Source organism: Neophocaena asiaeorientalis, unplaced genomic scaffold (assembly GCF_003031525.2).
Source record: "Neophocaena asiaeorientalis asiaeorientalis breed wild unplaced genomic scaffold, Neophocaena_asiaeorientalis_V1.1 scaffold71, whole genome shotgun sequence".
Taxonomy (NCBI): Eukaryota; Metazoa; Chordata; class Mammalia; order Artiodactyla; family Phocoenidae; genus Neophocaena; species Neophocaena asiaeorientalis.
In genome coordinates, this window is record NW_020175439.1 from 2,967,803 (window position 1) to 2,994,911 (window position 27,109).

The window sequence follows — 27,109 nt, forward strand, 5'->3', positions numbered from 1 at the left end:
TGAAGCGAATGCTTCCCAACATTCCCCAGTAGATATTTGCTCATTATTATATGTTGTCCAGGACTAGATCACATGTCCATGTTTAAAACAATCACTGGCAAGAGAAATTGTGTCTGACAATTGGCTTATACCAGTCAAGATTTATCCTTGAGTCACATGGGAGAGGAATCACCTCTGGAGTGGAACAGGGGCCCTGCTATGATAAAGAAAAGGAAAGGGAGATGGCTGTTGTGTTAGCAAACCAATGTTGGCTACATATGGTTTAGAATATGTGATTATGTATACATGTGTTTTCTTTTTTGGACATTATTTAAGGATCCTATTTATAGTCTAGACCCCATCTCAACCATTTGGAATGTAACTTAGCAGAAATAACCACACCCAACACCTATAGGAACTCTGAGTAAAAAAACTTCTTAGTTAAAGAAAAGGAGGAAGGAAAGAAGAAAGAAAGAAAGAAAGGGGCCTTCTGAGTTCAACTCACTTGACATGAGGGGACTATAAAGTTTTTATTACTGTCACTTTACATTTCAGTCTGACGATGGGCATTCCCCAAGTACCTCTGCCAGCAGTTTCCAGACACAGAGAGGAAAGCCTATGAAATCATTATTTCTTCATGTTTTCTAACTATAAAAGTAATTTTATATAATAAACATTTTAAATATTGACCACACTTAAAAAAAAAAAGCAAGATGACAGTGGAAGGCAGTGTGGCCCAAGAATTTGGAGCTCAAAGGAATAAGGCAGGGGAAATAGTGAGGACTCAGGAAAGCTGGTCTTTTTCCCTTGTCTCAGAGATGTAGGCAGGAAAGGGGATGTAGAAGAATGAGCCATTTGAAATAGAGTCAAAAAGGCAACTGGGTTCTTAGAGGAAAGAAATTTGCAGTTAGAGCCAAGAGAAGTAGCAAATGAAGAATGTGGGAGTGGAGGAGTCCTACTGTCAATCAGGGGCTTTGCCCAGAGTTCTGAAGAGAATTTTATAAGAAGTTGTCCAGGAGCTTTGGCTAAGCCCATGCCACCAGTGGATGGGAAGAGGAGAAGACAGACTGTGATATTTCCAACTCACTATAGATAAACAACATATTCCATTTGTACTATAGGTAAAATAATCCCCCTCTTTAAGCTTCTCTATTTAAAAAAAATTTATTTTATTTATTTTTGGCTGCATTGGGTCTTCGTTGCTGTGCATGGGCTTTCTCTAGTTGTGGCAAGTGGGGGGCTACTCTGTTGCGGTGCGCGGGCTTCGCATTGCAGTGGCTTCTCTTGTTGCAGGGCACGGGCTCTAGACACGCAGGCTTCAGTAGTTGTGGCACACGGGCTTAGTTGCTCCACAGCATGTGGGATCTTCCTGGACCAGGGCTTGAACCCATGTCCCCTGCATTGGCAGGCGGATTCTTAAACCACTGCACCACCAGGGAAGCCCCTAAGCTTTTCTAAATTGTGCCTTTTCTCCATCCCTGATGGGGGAAAATCTGAAAAATACCTCTTAGACTTTTAAATACCAGAGGTTGAAATAAAGATAGTTTCTTTTAATTGAATACTTTAAAAAATTCTTGTCCATGAAACTTTATTTTCTTTGTGCAAGTCACTTGATGATAATATTTCAGAATAGCTAATGTTGGATGGTAGAGAAAGGACCAAAATGAAAGACACAGTGTATCTGTGGAGTATAGAGTTGTTTTCTGGGAAAAGATGGAAAAGAGAAAAGGAACTATTCATTCATAAGCTCCTCTAGGCATTTTGAGGAATGTGAAAGAAACTTTCGTTCTTAGAATATTTACTCATCCTCAGCCAGAGGATAAGTCAAAGTAAAACACGAGTACAGTACTGGTCAACAATGAGTCTAAGGCTTCATAAAGGAAAACATCATGAATGATAAATGACATGGAAGAAAGTCTTTCATAAAAAAGGGAGGAAATTACAGTGGTGGAGAGGAGTGAGTCAGGAGGTTATTCTTGGCAGTGAACAGTGTGAACAGGGTGGAGCTGGGAATAATAATGCTTTCTCAGGGGAATGACTTAGAGTGTCCCAGCTGGGGAACACTGGGAATGAGATTAGAGAGATGAATTGGGGCCTGCTGGCTAATGGCCTTGAATGCTGGATTCAGAGTGTACATTGATCTATAGGTAAGAGGAAGTAATTACAAACTTATACAGGAGATAGCAAGTGAGAGTGATGTTTGAGAAATAATTGTCTAGGTTGCTAAAGAAGCCAGTGAAGACAGCATATTTGGGGTATTAACTCCATGGTAGGTCAAATAACGGTACCCTAAAGATGTCCATATTCTAATGCCTGGAACCTGTGAATGTTACCTTATATGGCAAAAGGGACTTTTCAAATGTGATTAAATTAAGAACCTTGAGAGGAGGAGAGTACCCTGGATTACCAGAACGGGCCCAATGTAATTACCAGAGTCCTTATAAGAGGGAGGCAGAAGATCAGAGTGAATAGTAGGAGATATGACAACAGAGGCAAGAGGTTGGAGTGATGCAGGGAAGTGACCACAAACTACAGAATACAGGTGGCCCCTAGAAACTAAAAAAGGCAAGGACATAGAAGCCTCCAGAAGGAATGCAGCCCTGGCAACACTTCGATTTCAGAAGTCTGACTTCCAGACTTTTAAGAGAATAAATTTGTGTTGCTGTAAGCCACTAAATTTTTGGTAATTTGTTTCAATGGTAATTGGAAATTAATACAACTCTCTTGAGAGATTGATGAAAACTTATTTTACATAGAAAAATGCATGCATGAATACCAGCACACCAGTATTTCAAAAAATAATTTCAGGCGTTTTACAGACCCATTAAAGCTCATCTATGGACCTCCCAGGGGGTGCTTGTTTCCCAGGTTAAAAACTCTGGGGTTCACAGATTATTTTGGTAATTCATATACATAATAAAAAGGTTTAGGGCTGTCAGTGAGATCAGAAAAGATAAGGCAAATGTAAGAGATAACTATGGTAGAAGGCTAAATATGTAGTATAAGTTCAGAGACACATCGAAGGTGACTCCAAGATTACAAACCTGGGAGACCTAGAGGATAAAGGTATGTTAACAAGAAATGGAGAAGGTAGAAAGACAAGAACGTTAGCCTGGAAAATATGGGGGTAAAGAGCCTGCCCTGTGGGGCTAGAATCAAAGTTCCCAGTTCACCTCAGGACTTTGGATCTCCAAGGGTAGCACTTGTGGGTTTTGTGCTGAAAACCCAGAAGCCAGACGCCGAAGCCAGGCTTGAGCAAGCGTCCAAGGACAGAGTTTTTGGGGACTGATTCCCCAAAGGAATTGAAGGGAGCCGGAGAAGGGACAATGGAAGCCCTAATAGAGGTGGGTATGAGGATGGTATCCTTGACCTGTAGCCACCAAGTCCTCTAATCAATATGATGGATTGACTCCAACCCTGGGGTCTAGCCCAGGATCAATCCTGTCCCTAAAAGGAGGGGCAATTAGGAATTCTAGGTCAAGAATTTATTAACTCTAAGATTAGTAAATTGGTCTTCAGTCAGAGGGTATTCAGACATAAAGGTTCAGTTAATTGGTTCCTGTTAGGAATAAGGAATCCTGAATTGGCACCAAAATAAAAACAACAATAGCAACAATTGCAGCAAAACAAATAAACAAAATGCAGGACAGCTGTGCCAAAACGTACAATCAGGGCTGTCCCAAGAAATTCCAGGTGTCTGGCTTGAACTGATTATGGACAATAGGTCCATGTCCTTATTTTGGGAGTCTATAAGAAGGTGCCCCTAGAATATGCAGACAACTTAAAGACAACTTAAAGACAACTCTTCATTTTATGGGGCAGACTGTAGAGCATCATGGAGAAGGAAAAAAGCCTGGGTTCTAGAACTGGGAAGACCTCGGTTCAAGTAAGAGCTCCTCCAGTTGCCGTCCATTCCAGACAACGTGCTAAAACCAGGAAGCCCAGTTTCCTCATCTTTAGAACTGCAAAAACAATACCTTCGGTTTATAAGGGTGTTGCCAATGTTACATGTGGTAATATTCATAAAGCTATTCACATGGTGCCTGACACATTAAAAAGTGCTAAATAAGTGGTGGCTGTTGTCACTGTGATGAGGCAGATGTTAAGTTGTGTATGCTGGAGATGGTAAGCAAGTATGAATATGTTATCTAATCTAATCTGGTCCTCTACTGCATCACATCAAGAGGGTGTTACCCTGAAACTATAGCCCACTCAGCTGCATTGTGAAACATCTGAGGTCATTGTGCTCTCATAAAGGAAAGGGGCTACTTGGAATCCAGAAAAAATATAGACCAAGAGCAGTAACAGTATTTTGTGCTTACTATGTGCCATATGGATTGTTATATAATTCATTTACACCTCAGAACCTCTGAGATATGAACTGTTATAATCCCCTTTCTATAAAAGAGGAAACTGAGGTGCAAAGCAGTTCATAACTTGCCAAAGGCACCACAGCTATTAAGTGGTGAAGAAAAAATAGAAACCAAAGCTCTGACTCTGGGGCCTGTGAGTTCAACCCCCCACACTGAGCTCTCTCTCAAAAGAAGAAATGGTCTCCAGGATTGCTGATGGAGTCATGACCAATGGACACAATGGTCTCATTCCTTCCATGGATAGATTTCTGTAGTAGAAATAGGTACATCATCAATCAGGTTACTTTCTGAATCCCCTCCAGGACAAAGTGATGGGGATGGGGATGCTAGGCTTTTGGATGGAGAAAGATTCTGGTTGCTGGGCTAGACGTGGGAGTGAGCAGCGACAGTGCCAAAAGTTATCTGAAGGACAGAAGCGAGCAGTGAAAGTCAGGCTGAGGTCCAGGGACCATCTAAGGAAACATCAATCCCAAAGCAGAGGGACTGAAAGGTGAAAATTGAAAAGGCTGATGAAAAGGGAATACGAAAAGGAGACAAGAAGATGAGGATCAGAAGGGTCTGCAGCCTAGAGAGAGAATCCCTGAGTGTGGAATGAGAAGCAAATCCTTCCTGAAGGGCAACAGCCTGTGGGTGGAAGAGCAGTTGTTGAGGCCGCCAATTCCCTCTGTTCTGATCCATGCTTTCCAAGCTTTCAAGAGCAATCTGGCTTCTGCAAAGACTATTACTAAAAGGCGTGTGTTGATCAGCCAAAAGGAGTAACATGGTTGTTTTTCACATTGTAAATTAATAAACAGACATCTCATTCATTAGTCAGCCTCTAGTGAATTTGGTGACTTGAGTCAGTCCTCCAGGGCTTAGTCATATTTGAGTGACACTATGAAATTAACTTTTAGATCTGTGAAGCTGAAGACAACATCCTGGGTCTCAGTTCATTCCATTTAAGGACAATCTCCTTTCATAAGAGTTAATCAGCCTCTCTCTTTGACATCCTTTTTTTATTTTTATTTATTTATTTATTTATTTATTTTTGCAGTATGCGGGCCTCTCACTGCTGTGGCCTCTCCTGTTGCGGAGCACAGGCTCCAGACACGCCAGCTCAGTGGCCATGGCTCAAGGACCCAGCCGCTCCGCGGTATGTGGGATCTTCCCAGACCAGGACACAAACCTGCGTCCCCTGCATCAGCAGGCGGACTCTCAACCACTATGCCACCAGGGAAGCCTTGACATCCTTTTAAGGGCAAAAAGTTCTGGGAATTCCATGGATTAAGAGTTTACTCAGTTCAACCATTTACACATTTACAAAATTTACCAACTATGTATGTGGTTTCTTAATTGGATTGAGATCATCTTGAAGGCCCAGGCTCTTTTTCATTCATCTTCATGTACCCAGGATCTAGCACAGTCCCAAGCACTTATATATTCAAAAAATGTTTGTTGAACTGAATTGCATCAATGTGGATAAGAACAATATACCATACTATAGACAATACAAACAACATGCCCAACATGTTTTCAGACAGTATATTAAGCTGCTTTCAAAATCGCTTTGCCTCTCTCCATGTACCAAAGATAATATTTTAATGCTCATTTGATAAATATAACTGACTGCCATTTTCAAATCGACTGTAATGTTCTCCTTCATATCCTTTAGTAGCATACCAAGTTTCATCAGTCAAACCCTTTGATATCACAGAAACAGCAAAAATAGAAGTGACCTTCCTTCATTTAGTCAACATACTTCCCCTTAAATCTTTCTGAGCAAATATTTGGGTAAACAGATGTTCTTTATCTTTGTACCCAGAAGATCAATGAACTCACATCATAGAGGACATGACAGTCATGGAATCAAAGATTTCCCTGGGCAAGCACACATTAGCTACAACTACATTCAATTCAGATCAAATGGAGTTGACTTTAAATTTCTTCTCTACTGCTTATGGTGATCATTAATTGATTGGTTACTTTTTATCAATTCAACCATTAAAGCACCTCAGCTAGGTGGAGATTTGATCAATTATTCAGAGATCAATCTGCAAAAGGTCCATATGAGTAGCTACTATTGTAGTCTCCAAATTCTTTGTATTAAATCAGATGTTTAGAGGTGTTTTGAGAGCACACTTCCATTGAGAAATATGGCATTTCAAAACACACTGTTAATTCACCACCAATAACAAATGTTTTGCTGCCAGTGGTATATTCTGCAGGGAATCCTAGATAATGGTCTACTTGAAACTATATGGTTTTGTTTCAAAATTTCTGGAGGTCACTGTAATATATTTTTCACCAGCTAACAAATTAAATTTTCAAACATTGTAATAATAATAATTTTTAAAAAAAGCAACCTTGGTGGATTTCTGAAATGAAGGAAACTTACATTGCATGTGTGCCTCAGTTTCTCATGGGAGTCTCCTAGAAGGATATGGAGAGTTCCAGGATGTTCTTTAGGTTAGGATGCTATGTCTTATCTAAGGACAAGGTAAAGTTCACCCTTTACTTTGCCCTTTACTGAGAAATGGACCAGTAACCATTGCTGATTCTTCCCATTGCGCTACAACAAATACAAAATTAGGAGAAGAGGGCTACCTTGGAAAGAACTTTAAAAACAGATTTTTGTGCCCTCTGTGCTTAATGGAGCAGTTAGAATTATAATTCGTGGAGTAACTCCTGGAAGGAAAGCCTTCTGATCTAGCACTTTTATAGACATGACTGACAATATAACCAACCAAAAGAGCAATAGTTACTTGCTAGAATAAGAAGGAATTCCCAGATTCTCAGGACTGTATGGAGAGCAGGCTGGGTTACTATACAGAACCAGTAGGCATCTGGGGAGCTCCACTGGCAGAGCTCAAAAAGCAGGCAATGGACCCCTAACCTAATTGCTGAGAGATATGGGGGGAACTTCAATGCCTTTCTCAAGATATTGTGTCCAGCATCTTCCTGGTGGGGGGAATGCATGAACTTCCAGGGCAATGGGCTTCCTTGTGGAACTTGTGATCCCTCACCCTGATCCCAAGCCTGATGAATTATTTAGGCTCCTGAAATACTAAAGTTACAGTTGTAATACTAGCTGCCCCACACAGAGATGTTGTTGCTAATGTACTATCTACAGGGCACATGCTTTTGTTTTTTTGCAGTTCTGGAGATAGATTTGCACAAGATAACCCTTGGCCTGAGTGATCAGCTGTGTGTAATTTGGAGATGCACATGACTGGGGCTGTGGAGTCGTCCAGGTCAAATGACACTAGCAAGACCAATCCCTTGGCCTCAGCCTCACTCACAGAGAACTGCAATTCTACCAAAGGAATCTTTTTCCCAACTATAGTGTATTCACTCTATGAAATAGCATACTCATAAAGAAATTGGGAAAGATTGAATAAAAATCTACTATAAGCCAAAATCTCCTTTCACTTTATGACAAAATGGGATTTCTCCACTGTCTCTGAGCAATTGTAGAAGGTGAACTGGAACCAGAGTCCAAAGGTTCAGATTTGAATCCTCACCCTCCCACTAAACTGCATGGTTTTGGACAGGTAGCTACTTTCTCTTGGGCTTCAGTTTTCTCAACAGTAAAGGGAGGGTTCTGCTCAATCCCTATATCAACATATATTTGTATTCAAAGATTATGTGCCATGGACATACCACACCCTGGGTGTCACAGTCAACATAGTTTCTAATCCTCGAAACATTCACAGTATAGTACAAGAGACAGAGAAATAACAAGAAATTGCAATTTATATCTACCCCTTTTACTTTACATGATTGTTTTGAGATATGAATAAATAATTTATGCAAAAGCTCGATAAACTGTGAAAAGCTATTAAAAAAAGAGCATTCTGCCTATACTGGAATCTCCATAAATACATATAAAGTTGTACTTCTATGACGACAATTTTACTGTGAGATGATTTGTGTGTTTGATAAAGACAGAGTTATAGGTTTTCTTTATTTTTTAACATCTTTATTGGAGTATAGTTGTTTTACAATGGTGTGTTAGTTTCTGCTGTATCACAAAGTGAATCAGCTATACATATACATATATCTCCATATCCCCTCCCTCTTGCGTCTCCCACCCACCCTCCCTATCCCACCCCTCTAGGTGGTCACAAACCACGGAGCTGATCTCTCTGTGCTATGCAGCTGCTTCCCACTAGCTATCTATTTTACATTTGGTAGTGTATATATGTCAATGCTACTCTCTCACTTTGCCCCAGCTTATCCTTCCGCTCCCCGTGTCCTCAAGTCCATTCTCTATGTCTGTGTCTTTATTCCTGTCCTGCCCCTAGGTTCTTCAGAACCATTTATTTATTTATTTTGAAGTTCCACATATATGTGTTAGCATATGGCATTTGTTTTTCTCTTTCTGACATACATGATTCTGTATGACAAACTCTAGGTCCATCCACCTCACTACAAATAACTCAATTTCATTTCCTTTTATGGCTGAGTTATATTCCATTGTATATATGTGCCACATCTTCTTTATCCATTCATCTGTCGATGGACACTTAGGTTGCTTCCATGTCCTGGCTATTGTAAATAGAGCTGCAATGAACATTGTGGTACATGACTCTTTTTGAATTATGCTTTTCTCAGGGTATATGCCCAGTAGTGGGGTTTCTGGGTCGTATAGTAGTTCTATTTTTAGATTTTTAAGGAACTTCCATACTGTTCTCCATAGTGGCTGTATTAATTTACTTTCCCACCAACAGTGCAAGAGGGTTCCCTTTTCTCTACACCCTACCCAGCACTTATTGTCTGGAGACTTTTTGATGATGACCATTCTGACCGGTGTGAGGTGAAACCTCATTGTAGTTTTGATTTGCGTTTCTCTAATAATTAGTGATGTTGAGCAACCTTTCATGTGTTTGCTGGCAATCTTCTTTGGAGAAATGTCGATTTAGGTCCTCTGCTCATTTTTGGATTACTTGGTTGTTTTCCTGATGTTGAGGTGCATGAGCTGCTTGTATATTTTGGAGGTTAATCCTTTGTCAATTGCTTTATATGCAAATATTTTCTCCCATTCTGAGGGTTGTCTTTTCATCTTGTTTATAGTTTCCGTTGCTGTGCAAAAGCTTCATTGGGTACCATATGTTTATTTTTGTTTTTATTTCCCTTTCTCTAGGAGGTGGGTCAAAAAGGATCTTGCTGTGATTTATGTCATAGACTGTTCTACCTATGTTTTCCTCTAAGAGTTTTATGGTGTCTGGCCTTACATTTAGGTCTTTAATCCATTTTGAGTATATTTTTGTGTATGGTGTTAAGGAATGTTCTAATGTCATTCTTTTAAATGTACCTGTCCAGTTTTCCCAGCACCACTTATTGAAGAGGCTGCCTTTTCTCCACTGTATATTCTTGCCTCCTTAATCAAAAATTAGGTGACGATGTGTGTGGGTTTACCTCTGGGCTTTCTATTTTTTTCCATTGATCTATATCTCTGTTTTTGTGCCAGTACCATACTGTCTTGATTATTGTAGCTTTATATAATAGTCTGAAGTCATGGAGCCTGATTCCTCCAGCTCTGTTTTTCTTTCCCAAGATTGCTTTGGCTATTTGGGGTCTTTTGTGTTTCCATACAAATTCTGAAATTTTTTGCTCTAGTTCTGTGAAAAATGCCATTGGTAGTTTGATGGGGATTGCATTGAATCTGTAGATTGCTTTGGGTAGTAGAGTCATTTTCACAATGTTGATTCTTCCAATCCAAGAACATGGTATATCTCTCCATCTGTTTGTATCTTCTTTAATTACTATTGAGTCTTCCCCATTTCTTTCTTGATGAATCTGGCGAATGGTTTATCAATTTATCTTCTCAAAGAACCAGCTTTTAGTTTTATTGATCTTTGCTATTGTTTCCTTCATTTCTTTTTCATTTATTTCTGATCTGTTCTCTATGATTTCTTTCCTTCTGCTAACTTTGGACGTTTTTTGTTCTTTTTTCTCTAACTGCTCTAGGTGTAAGGTTAGGTTGTTTACTTGAGATGTTTCTTGTTTCTTGAGGTAGGACTGTATTGCTATAAACTTCCCTCTTAGAACTGTTTTGGCTGCATCTCATAGGTTTTGGGTCATCATGTTTTCATTGTCATTTGTTTCTAATTATTTTTTGATTTCCTCTTTGATTTCTTCAGCGATCTCTTGGTTCTTTAGTTGTGTATTGTTTAGCCTCCATGTATTTGTATTATTTACAGATTTATTTCCTGTAATTGATATCTAGTCTCATAGCATTGTGGTCAGAAAAGATACTTGATATGATTTCAATTTTCTTAAATTTACCAAGGCTTGATTTGTGACCCAAGACATGATCTATACTGGAGAATGTTCCATGAGCACTTGAGAAGAAAGTATATTCTGTTGTTTTTGGATGGACTGTCCTATAAATATCAATTAAATCCATCTTGTTTAATGTATCATTTAAAGCTTGTGTTATTTATTTTCAGTTTGGATGATCTGTCCATTGGTGAAAGTGGGGTGTTAAAGTCCCCTACTATGATTGTGTTACTGTTGATTTCCCCTTTTATGGTTGTTAGCATTTGCCTTATGTATTGAGGTGCTCCTATGTTGGGTGCATAAATATTTACAATTGTTATATCTGCTTCTTGGATTGACCCCTTTATCATCATGTAGTATCCTCTTTGTCTCTTGTAACAGTCTTTATTTTAAAGTCTGTTTTGTTTAATATGAGTGTTGCTACTGCAGCTTTCTTTTGATTTCCATTTGCATGGAATATCTTTTTCCATTCCCTCACTTTCAGCCTGTATGTGTCCCTAGGTCTGAAGAGGGTCTCTTGTAGACAACATATATATGGGCCTTGTTTTTTATCCATTCAGCCAGTCTATGTCTTTTGGTTGGAGCATTTAATCTATTTACATTTAAGGTAATTATCGATATGTATGTTCCTATTACCATTTTCTTAATTGTTTGGGGTTTGTTATTGTAGGTCTTTTCCTTCTCTTGTGCTTCCTGCCTAGAGAAGTTCCTTTAGCATTTGTTGTAAAGCTGGTTTAGTGGTGCTGAATCCTCTTAGCTTTTGCTTGTTTGTAATGCAAAATTTCTCCATCGAATGTGAATGAGATGCTTGCTGGGTAATCTTGGTTGGAGGTTTTTCCCTTTCATCACTTTAAATATGTCCTGCCACTCCCTTCTGGCTTGCAGAGTTTCTGCTGAAAGATCAGCTGTGAACTTTATGGGGATTCCCTTGTATGTTTTTGTTTTTCCCTTGCTTGCTGCTTTTAATATTTTTTCTTTGTATTTAATTTTTGATAGTTTCATTAATATGTGTCTTGGCATGTTTCTCCTCGGATTTATCCTGTATGGGACTCTCTGCACTTCCTGGACTTGATTGACTATTTCCTTTCCCATATTAGGGAAGTTTTCAACTATAACGTCCTCAAATATTTTCTCAGTCCCTTTCTTTTTCTCTTTTTCTTCTGGGACCCCTATAATTAGAATGTTGGTGCATTTAATGTTGTCCCAAAGGGCTTTGAGACTGTCCTCAATTCTTTTCATTCTTTTTTCTTTATTATGCTCTGTGGTAGTTATTTCCACTATTTTATCTTCCAGGTCACTTATCCATTCTTCTGCCTCAGTTAATTTGCTATTGATTCCTTTTAGAGAATGTTTTCTTTTCTTTTCTTTTCTTTTTTTTTGCTTTATGCAGGCCTCTCACTATTGTGGCGTCTCCCGTTGCAGAGCACAGGCTCTGGACATGCAGGCTCAGTGGCCATGGCTGACGGGCCCAGCCGCTCCACGGCATGTGGGATCCTCCCGGACCGGCGCATGAACCCGTGTCCCCTGCATCAGCAGGCGGACTCTCAACCACTGCGCCACCAGGGAAGACCCCTTTCAGAGAATTTTTAATTTCCTTTACTGTGTTGTTCATCATTGTTTGCTCTTTACTTCTTCTAGGTCCTTGTTAAACGTTTCTTGTATTTTTTCCATTCTATTTCCAAGATTTTGGATCATCTTTACTATCATTACTCTGAATTCTGTTTCAGGTAGACTGCCTATTTCCTGTTCATTTGTTTGGCCTGGTGGGTTTTTACCTTGCTCCTTCATTTGCTGTGTATTTCTCTCTCTTCTGATTTTCCTTAACTTACTGTGTTTGGGGTCTCTTTTTTGCAGGCTTTTCCTCCTTCACAGCTCACTCCCCGAGGTGCAAGTCCCATGCCTATTTTTTTGTTTCTGTTTTTTTCTTTTTTCTTTTGCCCTACCCAGGTGGGTTAGGGAGGGTGTTTCTTGCCTTTTGGGAAGTCTGAGGTCTTCTGCCAGTATTCAGCAGGTGTTCTGTAGCAGTTGTTCCATGTGTAGATGTATTTCTGATGTATTTGTGGGGAGAAAGGTGATCTCCACGTCTTACTCCTCTGCCATCTTGAAGTTCTCGAAGAAAGCTTCTTTGTTTATGACAAATGTTTACTGTGCTAAGCCCTTTAGGCCCCACCAAGAAATATAAAGCATAATTCTTATTTTTGAAGAGTCTGTCATCTATTTGGGGATAAAAAAAACATGTGTACATACATACATATACACACACACAGACAAGAAGAGGTAAGAAGCTGTATATAATTAAGGGATAAGTAATTCATGCCATGAATGGGATAGGCATTTGACTGTGAGAGATTTCACTGTTCAGTGGAATTGAGAGGAAAGGGTTCATAAATGAGTTAGCAAGTAGTCATGGCCTTAGGGAGATAAGGTGAGTAGGGTTTGAACGGGAAGAGAGGCAGAGGAAGGGCATTTGAGGTGAATGGATAGAGCACAAGGAAGAACCTGTGGGCGGAAATGAGCAAGGCACTTTGTGGGACCCTTATGGGCCCTTCCAGAAGAAATGGAGTGTTTAATTTGGGGGGATATTGACATACATATTTGGGCAGGTCTGGAGGAGCCAGATTTGTGAAAGACCTTGAATATCTGTCTAGGGAGTTTGGACTTCACTCTTTAAAGAATGGGGAATCACTGAGCTATAGGAAAGGGAAAATTGTAACTAAATCATGTTTTTAAAAGACTTCTCTTGGAGTTTCCTGATGGCCTAGTGGTTAGGATTTAGTGCTGTCACTGCCGTGGCCTGGGTTCAATCTCTGGTGGAGAAACTGAGATGCTGAAAGCCATGCAGTGCAGCCAAAAAAAAAAAAAAAGACTTCTCTCTCAAAGACATACAGGGTGAATCAGTGAGCAGAGGGAAGCAGAGAGCTCATTTCTTCTATTATTTTTTCAATGTTTTACTTTTTCTCTTTATTAATAAAACAAATGCAAGGTACAAAAATTCATGATACAATGAACACCTCTGAGCCCATCTCCCAGCTTATGATGAGCAATAGGACTATTACCTTACTGTCCCCTGCCTGGTCCCTCAAAGCCCCTTCTTCTCCCCCTCTCCTGAGACATAACCCCTGATAATCCTGAGCTTTATTTTTAGCATCACTTTGCATTTCTTCATAGATTTACCACGTAGACTTTGTTCCTAAAAATTGTTGGACAATTTTCTATGTTTTCTCCTTAATGTAAAAAGAGTTGTTCTTTATGAATTCTTCTGCAACATGCTTTTTTTGGGTCAACATTCTATTTCTGAGATTCACTTATGTTGTTTTTTGTAACTATAATTCATTAATTTCAACTGCTTTATGGTATCCCATTATAAAAATTTACTCAGGGGCTTCCCTGGTGGTGCAGTGGTTGAGAGTCTGCCTGCCAATGCAGGGGACGGGGGTTCGTGCCCCGTTCCGGGAAGATCCCACATGCTGCGGAGTGGCTAGGACTGTGAGCCACGGCCACTGAGCCTGCGCGTCCAGAGCCTGTGCTCCGCAACGAGAGAGGCCACAACAGCGACAGGCCCGCGTAACACACACACACAAAAAAAAAATTTACTCAGTTTATTTATCTATTTAACTATTGTTTAGCATCTGGTTGTTTCTAATTATTTTACTATTAGAAATAGTGCAGCTAAGAGCCATCTTGTACATTTCTCTAGGTACATTTATGCAATCATTTTCCCAGGGTGTATTTCTTGGTGTGGAATTGCTGGGTCATTGGGTACCCACACCTTCAAATTTATTAGATAATGCCAAACTAGGTGTTGTCTCATAATGTTTTATATCAATTTATACTGCTACCAGCAATGTACTGGTGTTGCAGTAGATCTAAATCCTGGCTTACCCTGGATACTATAACATTTTTTGTTTTTGCCAATCTGATTGGCATGAATTGTCATCTTATTGGGGTTTTTAATTTGCATTTGTTCAGTGACTAGCACAGGGGAGCATATGTGAGGTCCATAGGGCAGGCAGTCAGAAAGGGAAGACGCATGAAAAGTGAGGGTGAACAAGAACAAGCCAGAAACTACCAACACAATCAGGAGTCCACAAGGACAGACTAACAACTGCTGAAAACTCATAGCCCTTATTATCCCTGACCATGGTGGTTTGGATGTCCCACAGAAGCTGAGACACTTCATCGTGGAATCACACACACATACACACACCCCTAGTGCAGGAATCAGAGAAGCTGAAGGAGGAGCCAGGGGAGGTGAAGTGGGTGCAATCTGGCTGCTGCCTCCCACCTACAAGGTGAATCAGCAGACAAGCAGCAACACATGTGAGCTACAAAATGCCTACCCTTTTAATTCTGTCCTCTACAACTTGTGTGAGAATCTCTCTGGTGGCTCCACCCCAACCAGAAATATACAGAAAAGGGAATTTGGGGAGATGCATTGAGCACAGCCATGCTGACACAGTGCAAAGCTACCCAACAAATAACAAAGCATAATATAGACATATATTAAGTAAAACCTTCCAATAACACAGGAATTTAAAACCATTATCATGGCGGAAGACTTGAACATAGTTTCCTCAGGATTTGATAGGTTAAGTGTGGCAGACAGAATTCTTAGTTGGTCCCCAAGTTTCCCACCGCAGGTATATACACTCGCTATAGTCCACTCTCCTTGAGCATGGGCCAGGCTTGAATACAATGGGATATCACTCCTGTGATTGTATTATGTTAATGGATGAAGGGATTTTGCAACTATAATTTATATCCCTAATCAGCTGACTTTGAGTTAAACAAAAGGGAGGTTATCCTGGGTGAGCTAGATCTAATTAGAGGAACCCTTAAAATGAACAAGGCTGTTCCCAAACTAAGAAATTTGGAAGTCAGAGAGGGCTTATGGAGGGGGTTGTATGGCAAGGACCTGAAAGCAACCCTAGGGTCTGAAAGCAGCTCCCAACCAACAACTAGCAACACAATGGAAACATTCTTTCAACCAAAAGGAAAAGAATTCTACCAAAAACCTGACATACTTAGAATGGCTTTCTCTAGTCGAGCCTCCAGGTAAGGACACTGGCTGATGGCTGGCCAACAGCTTGATTTTAGCCTTGTGAGGTTTGAGCAGAGGAACCGTCAATGCCATCTTGGCCCATACAATCTGTAAGATAATAAATTTGTGTTGTATTAAGATGCTAGGTTTGTGGTAATTTGTTATGCAATAATAGAAAACTAATATAAGTATAATAAAGTAACAAATTTACATAAGCATTCATCTTGATTATATAAATATATAACTTTGTGCAATGCAAAGATATTCTTCAAAAGCTTGCAGACTGTTAAAAACTTTGATTGTATATTAGGCCACAAAGACATTTACAATATTTCCCACAAATTTGAAATCTTAGCACACATTCTCTGAATATTCTACAATAAAGTTAGATACTACTAATAAAACTAATAAAACTACTAATAAAACTAATAAAAAATCACACTGACAAATAACTATTTGGTCTAAGGGAAATCAAACAGAAATGACAGATTTTTCTAAGAATTAACAACAATTAAACACAATATACCAAAATATATTTATACAACTAAAGCAGTTCTCAAGAGGAAAACTCAAAACCTGAATTACTTCTACAAGGAAGAATATAAATTAAAATCAGTAAACTTAAAGAAATAAATAAGAACAATGAAAGAAATTAAACTAAATCAGGGGAAATATATTAAGAAAAATAAGAAACTAGTTGATTTTAAATAAAACAAAACTGACAAAAATCAAGGCATCGTTCTTCAAAAATAACTATGAAAACAGATATACCTCTAGCAACTGAGACTAAGGAAAAAGGAGAGGAAAATATAAGTAAATAATTTTTGAAATGAGAAAGGATGCTTTAAAATTGTATGCTACATCAGTATTACTAATTTTAAAACTCTACATCAAATAAAAGAATTTCTAGAAAAGCATAACTGATCAAAAATTACTTAAGACATATAAACAACAATAACTATAGTAGATACTAAAACCTTCTCCAAGATCTGCTAACCAAAGAGGAGGTTGGTTCATATCGGTATATAAATAGAACACATTATTTTTAAGGAACAGATCATTCTTGGGTTATTTAAATTGTTCCATAGGCTAGAGAAATATGGAAATCTTTCCAGTTCTTTTCTTCATGTATAGTATTAGTTTGATATCAAAGTCTGACAAAGAAAACACAAATCACCTACTTATAATTTCCAAGCCAAAAAGAAATCAAAAACTAAATACTGGAAAATTAAATCTAGCAGTATATGAATATGTATATCATGACTAAATAGGGGTCTTTTCAGGAATACAAGGCTAGCTCAACAGTAGAACATTTAAAATATAGTATAATTAAGTAATAACATAACAAGAAACAGAAGAATTTTTTGAAATGCAATATCCTCATTAAATATTCAAGACATTTGATAAAATCCAAACTCATTCTTGTTTTTAAAATCATATTGCTTAAATTTTTTTTTAAAAGTCTTATCATGAGAAACAGGAAACATGAAACTTAATGAATGGCCCACTAAAGACATTGTCAGTAAATTAAGGAACAATACAAGGATGCCTGTTTTTATTATTATGATTCAGTATTTTTGTAATGATTTCTGCCCATATAATAAGGGAAGAAAAAGAAATAAATATAAGGATTAAGAAGAAAAAAGAGAGTAAATGATGATTATTTATAGTTCATATTATATTCTATCTTAAAAATTTAAGACACCAAACAAGTTAGGGCTCTTCAACATTGAAATTAACAGAAATCCTGTTCAAACTGGTTTTGAAAATATTAAACATTACTGGTTTACATAACTGAAAGCCCAGAAATGGCATGGGCCTTAGGGTTGATTGATCCAGTAATTCAGTGATATCATCAAGGACTCAGCTGCATTCTGCCTTCATGTCCTGGTTCCTGTGTCAGCTTAATTGAAAGGCTAGTTTCCCCTAAAGTTATAGGATGGGTGTCTACAGTAGTTGGGGCTATAAGCTTCCTTGTTCATGTCCAGGGGATGACAGAGAACTGGGTTCTTACAGCTTTCAGAGAGTTGAGGAATTCCTTTCTAAAGCCTCTGAAAGTTTCTTGTCAAATTTCATTGGCCCAGATTAAACCACATTGTTATTTCTGAACCAGGCATTGTTTCAAGGTGGAAAAATGGTTCTCATAGGTTAGACTAATCTGTTTTTACCCTTAAACCTTAAACCTGTATTTACCCTTACTCAGTGTTCCACTCAAAGCCTATAGTTGCCTAGAAAAAAAGGTGGATGTCCAAATAAAAATCTGGTCCTATTAGAAAGGGGGCTTAAGAGATTCCAAGCAGGCAACTAATGCTGTTCACTACAATGTCAACTAGAAACCTATTTAAAACTATAAGGAAGTTCATTAGAATGGGCAGATAAAAGATATACATGCAGAAATTTGCTTATAATTAATGGTCAGTCAGAAAACAGAATTAAAACAGGGATCTCATCCTAACTCCAAAAATAAAGACAACTAAATATCAAATGCCTAGAAATAAATTTAAGAATTTGCAAGACACAGTGGAGAAAACAAGAAACCTTACTTGAGAACATAAAAAAGGCTTGAATAAATGGAGAGATGAGAATTATATTTTTGAAGGGAAAATTCAATATTATAAGTTTATCCATAAAGTTAATGCTTTTTCATTAATTAGACTTGGGAGGATATGAAAATTTAAAAATGATTTTAAAGTTCACCTACATAATAAATATTTGAAAACAGTAATTAGCAAGTATAGCAAGACTAGAGTAATTAAAACAGCTGAAAACAGCAAGTATAGCAAGACTAGCGTAATTAAAATTACAGAGGAGGAGCTTCAAGATGGCAGAAGAGTAAAACACAGACATCACCTTCCTCTCCACAAATACATCAGAAATACATCTACATGTGGAACAGCTCCTACAGAACACCTACTGAACGCTGGCAGAAGACGTCCAACCTCCCAAAAGGCAAGAAACTCCCCACATACCTGGGTAGGGCAAAAGAAAAAAAAACAGAGACAAAAGAATAGGGATGGGACCTGCACCAGTGGGAGGGAGCTGTGAAGGAGGAAAGGTTTCCACACACTAGGAAGCCCCTTCGCAGGCAGATACTGCAGGTGATGGAGAGGGGGAAGCTTTGGAGCCAAGGAGGAGAGCACAGCAACAGGGGTGCGGGGGGCAAAGCGGAGAGATTCCCGCACAGAGGATCGGCACCGACCAGCACTCACCAGCCCAAGAGGCTTCTCTGCTCACCCGCCAGGGTGGGCAGGCGGGGGCTGGGAGCTGAGGCTCGGGCTTTGGTCAGATCCCAGGGAGAGGACTGGCGGCGTGAACACAGCCTGAAGGGGCTAGTGCACCACAGCCAGCCAGGAGGGAGTCCGGGAAAAAGTCTGGAGCTGCCGAAGAGGCAAGAGACTTTTCCTTGCCTCTTTGTTTCCTGGTGCGCGAGGAGAGATTAATAGCACTGCTTAAAGGAGCTCCAGAGACGGGCGCGAGCCGCGGCTATCAGTGCGGACCCCAGAGACGGGCGTGGGACGCTAAGGCTGCTGCTGCAGCTGCCAAGAAGCCTGTGTGCAACCACAGGTCACTATCCACACCTCCCCTCCCGGGAGCCTGTGCAGCCCACCACTGCCAGGGTCCCATGGTCCAGAGACAACTTCCCCAGGAGAACGCACGGCGCGCCTCAGGCTGTTGCATGTCATGTCGGCCTCTGCCGCCGCAGGCTCGCCCCACACTCCGTACCCTCCCTGCCCCCAGCCTGAATGAGCCAGAGCCCCTGAATCAGCTGCTCCTTTCACCCCATCCTGTCTGAGCAAAGAAGAGACGCCCTCAGGTGACCTACACACAGAGGTGCAGCAACAAATCCAATGTGAACTCCAGGAGCTGTGTGAACAAAGAAGAGAAAGGGAAATTTTTCCCAGCAGCCTCAGGACCAGTGGATTAAATCTCCACAATCAACTTTATGTACCCTGCATCTGTGGAATACCTGAATAGACAACGAATCATCCCAAATTGAGGAGGTGGGCTTTGAGAGCAAGATTTATTATTTTTTCCCCTTTTCCTCTTTTTCTGAGTGTGTATGCCTATGCTTCTATGTGAGATTTTGTCTGTATAGCTTTGCTTTCACCATTTGTCCTAGGGTTCTATCCGCCCGTTTTTTTCGTTTGTTTTTTTTTTTACTTAAAAAATTTTTTTCTTAATAATTAGTTTTTATTTTAATAACTTTATTTTATTTTATCTTTTCTCTCTGTCTCTCTGTCTCTCTGTCTCTCTGTCTCTCTCTCTCTCTCTCCCCCTCCCTCCCTATCTCCCTCTCTCTCTCTTTTCTCCCTTTTATTCTGAGCCATGTGGATGAAAGGCGCTTGGTGCTCCAGCCAGGCATCAGGGCTGTGTCTCTGAGGTGGCAAAGCCAAATTCAGGACACTGCTCCACAAGAGACCTCCCAGCTCCACATAATATCAAATGGCGAAAATCTCCCAGAGATCTCCATCTCAACGCCAAGACCCAGCTTCACTCAACGACCAGCAAGCTGGACACCCTATGCCAAACAATAAGCAAGACAGGAACACAACCCCATCGATTAGCAGAGAGGCTGCCTAAAATCATAATAAGGCCACAGACACCCCAAAACACACCACCAGACATGGACCTGCCCAGCAGAAAGACAAGATCCAGCTTCACCCACCAGAACACAGGCACTAGTCCCCTCCATCAGGAAGCCTACACAACCCACTGAACTAACCTTAGCCACTGGGGACAGACACCAAAAACAACGGGAACTACAAACCTGCAGGCTGCGAAATGGAGACTCCAAACACAGTAAGTTAAGCAAAATGAGAAGACAGAAAACACAAAGCAGATGAAGGAGCAAGGCAAACCCCACCAGACCTAACAAATGAAGAGGAAATAGGCAGTCTACCTGAAAAAGAATTCAGAATAATGATAGTAAAGATGATCCAAAATCTTGGAAATAGAATAGAGAAAATGCAAAAAACATTTAACAAGGACCTAGAAGAACTAAAGATGAAACAAACAACGATGAACAACACAATAAATGAAATTAAAAATACTCTAGATGAGATCAATAGCAGAATAACTTAGGCAGAAGAACAGATAAGTGACCTGGAAGATAAAATATTGGAAACAACTAGGGCAGAGCAGAATAAAAAAAAAAAGAGTGAAAAGAATAGAGGACAGTCTCCAAGACCTCTGCAACAACATTAAATGCACCCACATTCGAATTATAGGGGTCCCAGAAGAAGAAGAGAAAAAGAAAGGGTCTGAGAAAATATTTGAAGAGATTATAGTTGAAAACTTCCCTAACATGGGAAAGGAAATAGTCAATCAAGTTCAGGAAGCGCAGCAAGTCCCAAACAGGATAAATCCAAGAAGAAACACACCAAGACATATATTAATCAAACTATCAAAAATTAAACACAGAGAAAACATATTAAAAGCATCAAGGGAAAAACAACAAATAACACACAAGGGAATCCCCATAAGGTTAACAGCTGATCTTTCAGCAGAAACTCTGCAAGCCAGAAGGGCCTGGCAGGACATATTTAAAATGATGAAGGAGAAAAACCTACAACCAAGATTACTCTATCCAGCAAGGATATCATTCAGATTTGATGGAGAAATTAAAACCTTTACAGACAAGCAAAAGCTAAGAGAATTAAGCACTGCCAAACCAGCTTTACAACAAATGTGAAAGGAACTTCTCTAGGCAGGAAACATAAGAGAAGGAAAAGACCTACAATAACAAACCCCAAACAATTAAGAAAATGGTAATAGGAACATACATATCGATAATTAGCTTAAATGTAAATGGATTAAATGCTCCAACCAAAAGACATAGACTGGCTGAATGGATACAAAAATAAGACCCATATATATGCTGTCTTCAAGAGACCCACTTCAGACCTAGGGACACATATAGACTGAAAGTGAGGGGATGGAAAAAGATATTCCAAGCAAATGGAAATCAAAAGATAGCTGGAGTAGCAATTCTCATATCAGACAAAATAGACTTTAAAATAAAGATTATTACAAGAGACAAAGAAGGACTCTACATAATGATCAAGGGATCGATCCAAGAAGAAGATATAACAATTGTAAATATTTATGCACCCAAAATAGGAGCACCTCAATACATGAGGCAAATGCTAACAGCCATAAAAGGGGAAATCGACAGTAACACAACCATAGCAGGGGATTTTAACACCCCACTTTCACCAATGGGCAGATCATCCAGAGTGAAAATAAATAAGGAAACACAAGCTTTAAATGATACATTAAACAAGATGGACTTAATTGATATTTATAGGACATTCCCCCAAAACAATGAAATACACATTCCTCTCAAGTGCTCATGGAACATTCTCCAGAAGAGATTACATCTTGTGTCACAAATCAAGCCTTCGTAAATTCAAGAAAATTGAAATCGTATCAAGTATCTTTTCTGACCACAACGCTATGAGACTAGCTATCAATTACAGGAAAAAATCTGTAAAAAATACAAACACATGGAGGTTAAGCAATACACTACTTAATAACCAAGAGATCACTGAAGAAATCAAAATACCCAGAAACAAATGACAATGAAAACACAATGACCCAAAACCTATGGGATGCAGCAAAAGCAGTTCTAAGAGGGAAGTTTATTGCAATACAATCCTACCTTAAGAAACAACAAACATCTCAATACACAACCTAATAAAAATCTCAAATACACAACCTAACCTTACACCTAAAGCAATTAGAGAAAGAAGAACAAAAAAGCCCCAAAGTTAGCAGAAGGAAAGAAATCATAAAGATCAGATCAGAAATAAATGAAAACAAAATGAAGGAAATGATAGCAAAGATCAATAAAACTAAAAGCTGGTTCTTTGAGAAGATAAACAAAATTGATAAACCATTAGCCAGACTCATCAAGAAAAAAAGGGAGAAGACTCAAATCAATAGAATTAGAATTGAAAAAGGAGAAGTAACAACTGACACTGCAGAAATACAAAAGATCATGAGAGATTACTGCAAGCAACTCTATGCCAATAAAAGGGACAACCTGGATAAATGGACAAATTCTTAGAAATGCACAACCTGCCAAGACTGAATCAGGAAGAAACAGAAAATATGAACAGACCAGTCACAAGCACTGAAATTGAAACTGTGATTAAAAGGCATTTTTCACAGAACTAGAACTAAAAATTTCACAATTTGTACGGAAACACAAAGGACCCCGAATAGCCAAAGCAATTTTGAGAAAGAGAAACAGAGCTGGAGGAATCGGGCTCCCTGACTTCAGACTATACTACAAAGCTACAGTAATCAAGGCAGTATGGCACTGGCACAAAAACAGAATTATAGATCAATGGAACAGGACTGAAAACCCAGAGATAAACCCACGCACATATGGTCACCTTATCTTTGATAAAGGAGTCAGGAATATACAGTGGGGAAAAGACAGCCTCTTCAATAAGTGGTGCTGGGAAAACTGGACAGGTACATGTAAAAGTATGAGATTAGATCACTCCCTAACACCATACACAAAAATAAACTCAAAATGGGTTAAAGACCTAAATGTAAGTCCAGACACTATAAAACTCTTAGAGGAAAACATAGGCAGAACACTCTATGACATCAATGACAGTAAGATCCTTTTTGACCCATGTCCTAGAGAAATGGAAATAAAAGCAAAAATAAACAAATGGGACCTAATGAAACTTCAAAGCTTTTGCACAGCAAAGGAAACCATAAACAAGACCAAAAGACAACCCTCAGAATGGGAGAAAATATTTGCAAATGAAGCAACTGACAAAGTATTAATCTCCAAAATTTACAAGCAACTCATGCAGTTCAACATCAAAAAAACACAACCTAATCCAATAATGGGCAGAAGACCTAAATAGACATTTCTCCAAAGAAGATATACAGAATGCCAACAAACACATGAAAGAATGCCCAACATCATTAATCATTAGGGAAATGCAAATCAAAAGTACAATGAGATATCATCTCACACCAGTCAGAATGGCCATCATCAAAAAATCTACAAACAATAAATGCTGGAGAGGGTTTGGAGAAAAGGGGACCCTCTTGCACTGTTGGTGGGAATGTAAATTGATACAGCCACTATGGAGAACAGTATGGAGGTTCCTTAAAAAAACTAAAAGTAGAACTACCATACGACCCAGCAATCCCACTAATGGGCATATACCCTGAGAAAACCATAATTTGAAAAGAGTCATGTACCAAAACGTTCATTGCAGCTCTATTTACAATAGCCAGGACATGGAAGCAACCTAAGTGTCCATCGACAGATGAATGGATAAAGATGATGTGGCACATATATACAATGGAATATTACTCAGCCATAAAAAGAAACGAAATTGAGTTATTTGTAGTGAGGTGGATGGACCTAGAGTCTGTCATACAGAGTGAAGTAAGTCAGAAAGAGAAAAACAAATACTAACACATATATATGGAATGTAAAAGAAAGGAAAGAAGAAACAGGTCATGAAGATCCTAGGGGCAAGATGGGAATAAAGACACAGACCTACTAGAGAATGGACCTGAGGATATGGGGAGGGGGAAGGGTAAGCTGTGACAAAGTGAGAGAGTGGCATGGACCTATGTACACTACCACACATAAAACAGATAGCTAGTGGGAAGCAGCCGCAAAGCACAGGGAAATCAGCTCGGTGCTTTGTGACCACCTAGAGGGGTGGGATAGGGAGAGTGGGAAGGAGGGAGACGCAAGAGAAAGAGATATGGGAACATATGTATATGTATAACTGATTCACTTTGTTATAAAGCAGAAACTAACACACCATTATAAAGCAATTATACTCCAATAAAGATGTTAAAAAAATTACAATTCTACTTTCAGGAATTTTTTATTGTAGCGTAGATGGAATATCAAACCAAATAGTGTTGCAAAACTTGTCAAAATATTTTGGAAATGTATTAGAATTCTACCTTATACTGTACCTCATAATATATTCTTAAAAAATTAAAAACTTAAGTGTGAAAATTAAAATCATGAAAATAGTGGAATAAAACATAAGACAAGGTTTAATATTTTTGTAATTTGGGGATAGAGTAGGCCTTTTTAGCATAAATAACAAATTTAGTAGCCATACAGAAAAATATTTATAGACTTAAGTACACAAATTTTATAAACTTCTCTATTGCACTCACACATCATCATTATAAATTAAAGATAAAAGATTAAGTGGAAAATGATTTGCCACATATAACAGATAAAAGATTTATATTCTTATAAAGAGTGACAAAAATTAATAAATAAAAAATGAAATGGATGAAAAAGGGGTGGAGAACATCAATTTAAAATTTATAAAAGAATAAACACACATAAATTTAAAACGTATAAAAGAATAAACACAAATAGCTAACACATGAAAGATGCCCAACCTCACTGTTAACCAAAGAAATGCCTACTAAAACAATGTAATTTTTTAACTGCTATAGTCGGAAAAGAATTAGAAAGAATTTACATTAACCAATACTAAAGAGAATGGGAGAAATAGGTACTTTTTCCCCCGCTGGCCGCATGCAGAATCCCCCACACACGGCATGCAGAATCGGATCGAACCTGTGCCCCCTGTGGTGGAAGCAAAGAGTCTTAACCACTGGACCACCAGGGAAGTCCCGGAGAAATAGGTACTTTTATAACCCAGAATATATGCATATTCTTTGACCAGTAATTCAACTTCTAGGCCATTGTGCTAAGAGATAGATAGATAATTATATACACTAAGATGTTCATTTAATGGGGGGAAAATAGCGACAACCAATTGTCTATTGAAAGGAAGTTGTTTAAATTATGGTGCATTTGTACAATTGAATATTACAGTCATTAAAAAGATGAGTTATACATTGGCATAGAAAGAAGACAGAAATTCTGAAGAGAAAACACATTAATCTAGTATGTATAATATAACCCACTTTTAGAAAAAAAATATTTATATAGATCTACTGAAAAAAATTCTGGAGGGATATATTTCAATCTGTTAACAGTGATTATCTATGAGGGCTGGGATTATGACAGATTTTTGTTTTAATTTAAATACTTTTGATTTTTTTTTCAGTTTAGTATGATTTTTTGCTCAAGGTAAAGTGGTTATTTTTTACCCCAACTAGAAAAGAAAAAAAGCAGATGAGACATGAAATGGTTGCTATGAATTGAATGTTCGTGTCCTCATACACTGAGGCCCTAATTTCCAAATGCGGTGGTGTTTGGAGTGGGGGGACTTTGGGGGAAACTGGCTTTGAATGAAGTTATGGAGGTAGAGTCTCCATGGTGGGACTGGTACTCTTAAAAGAGGATAAGAAGACTAGAACTCTCAGCCATGTGAGGATGCAACAAGAAGGTGGCTGTCTATACCCAGGAAAGGAGCTCTCACCCTCTCCCAACCTTACTGGTATCCTACTCAGACTTTCAGCCTCCAGAACTGTGAGAAATAAAAGCTTGTTGCTTCAGCCACCCAGTTTACGGGTCTTGATATAGTAGCCCAAATTGACTAAGACTGTGGAATTTGAGGTGAAACAATTCTGAAGGAACGTTTTTCAGGATAGTCAAGACTTAAGCTTGTTTTTAGGCCCCAGGAAAGAAGCCAATGGGGGATAGAGATTGAGAGAGTGAGGAGAATGTTAATCAGCCAAGATCTCAGAGGGGCTGGGACAGTACACCAGCATCAGGGTTAACTTTAGAAAGAAAGAAGGGAAAGGACAATATAAATAAAATTAGGGCAACTTTTTGAGGAGAAGAGGTACAAAAGTATTATAGCTAATGAACCCATTTGTTTTCCCAGTGGATTGGGAGAAAAGGTCATCAGCTAAGTAGGAGGACCGGGACAGGGAACTGGAGGGGCATGGAAGAGGTGTATTACAGCTGCAGAGAATGAAATAGTGCATGGTATCTGGAGTATCAGGTATATGTGTGAGATTCCTGAGCTCCATCCCGGAGCTACCGAATCATACCCTCTGAAGTTGGGTGTCCAAATGCACCCTGAAGTCTGGAACCTTTGAAATAAAAGGTTAACTAAGGATATGGGACCACTGCTGATGCTAGATTGCAACTATCTCTAGGGTCAATCGACACATTTATATAATTTTTCCAGCATTATTCACAGTGTGGGAAGAGAGCATTTGAGAAAAATCGATCACTGGATTTACTCAGAGTTGGGCTTTGGCAATGTGGGTGTAGAAGAAAGTCAAGGGGTCAGTGGAACCAGAGACGCTGGTAAGTGCATCATTAACCCGGGTGACAGTGAGGTAAGGGCTGGGTGGAGAGGGAGGAGTTGAGAAACTGTAATCTATGAAGAGGATGTAAAGCAGATTTGTGAAAGAGAGTGGGTGAAAGGCGGGAACTGGAAGTTTTAGTCAGTGGGATGTGTCTTGGTATGAAAGATTTTGAGAGAGGAGATGGTGACACAGTTCCAACAGTGGCCAT

At 39.1% G+C, this 27,109-nt stretch overlaps 1 protein-coding gene across 2 annotated transcripts in view; it reads right to left on the bottom strand.

The window, feature by feature from the left end:
* Nucleotides 1–27,109, bottom strand: part of ALDH1A2 (aldehyde dehydrogenase 1 family member A2) — a 198,404-nt gene that overhangs the window by 149,457 nt on the left and 21,838 nt on the right. For both annotated transcript variants that reach the window (XM_024767811.1, XM_024767809.1), the window contains exon 2: nt 15,638–15,762. The gene's annotated coding sequence lies outside the window, so the exon portion shown is untranslated. The remainder of the gene's footprint in view (nt 1–15,637; nt 15,763–27,109) is intronic.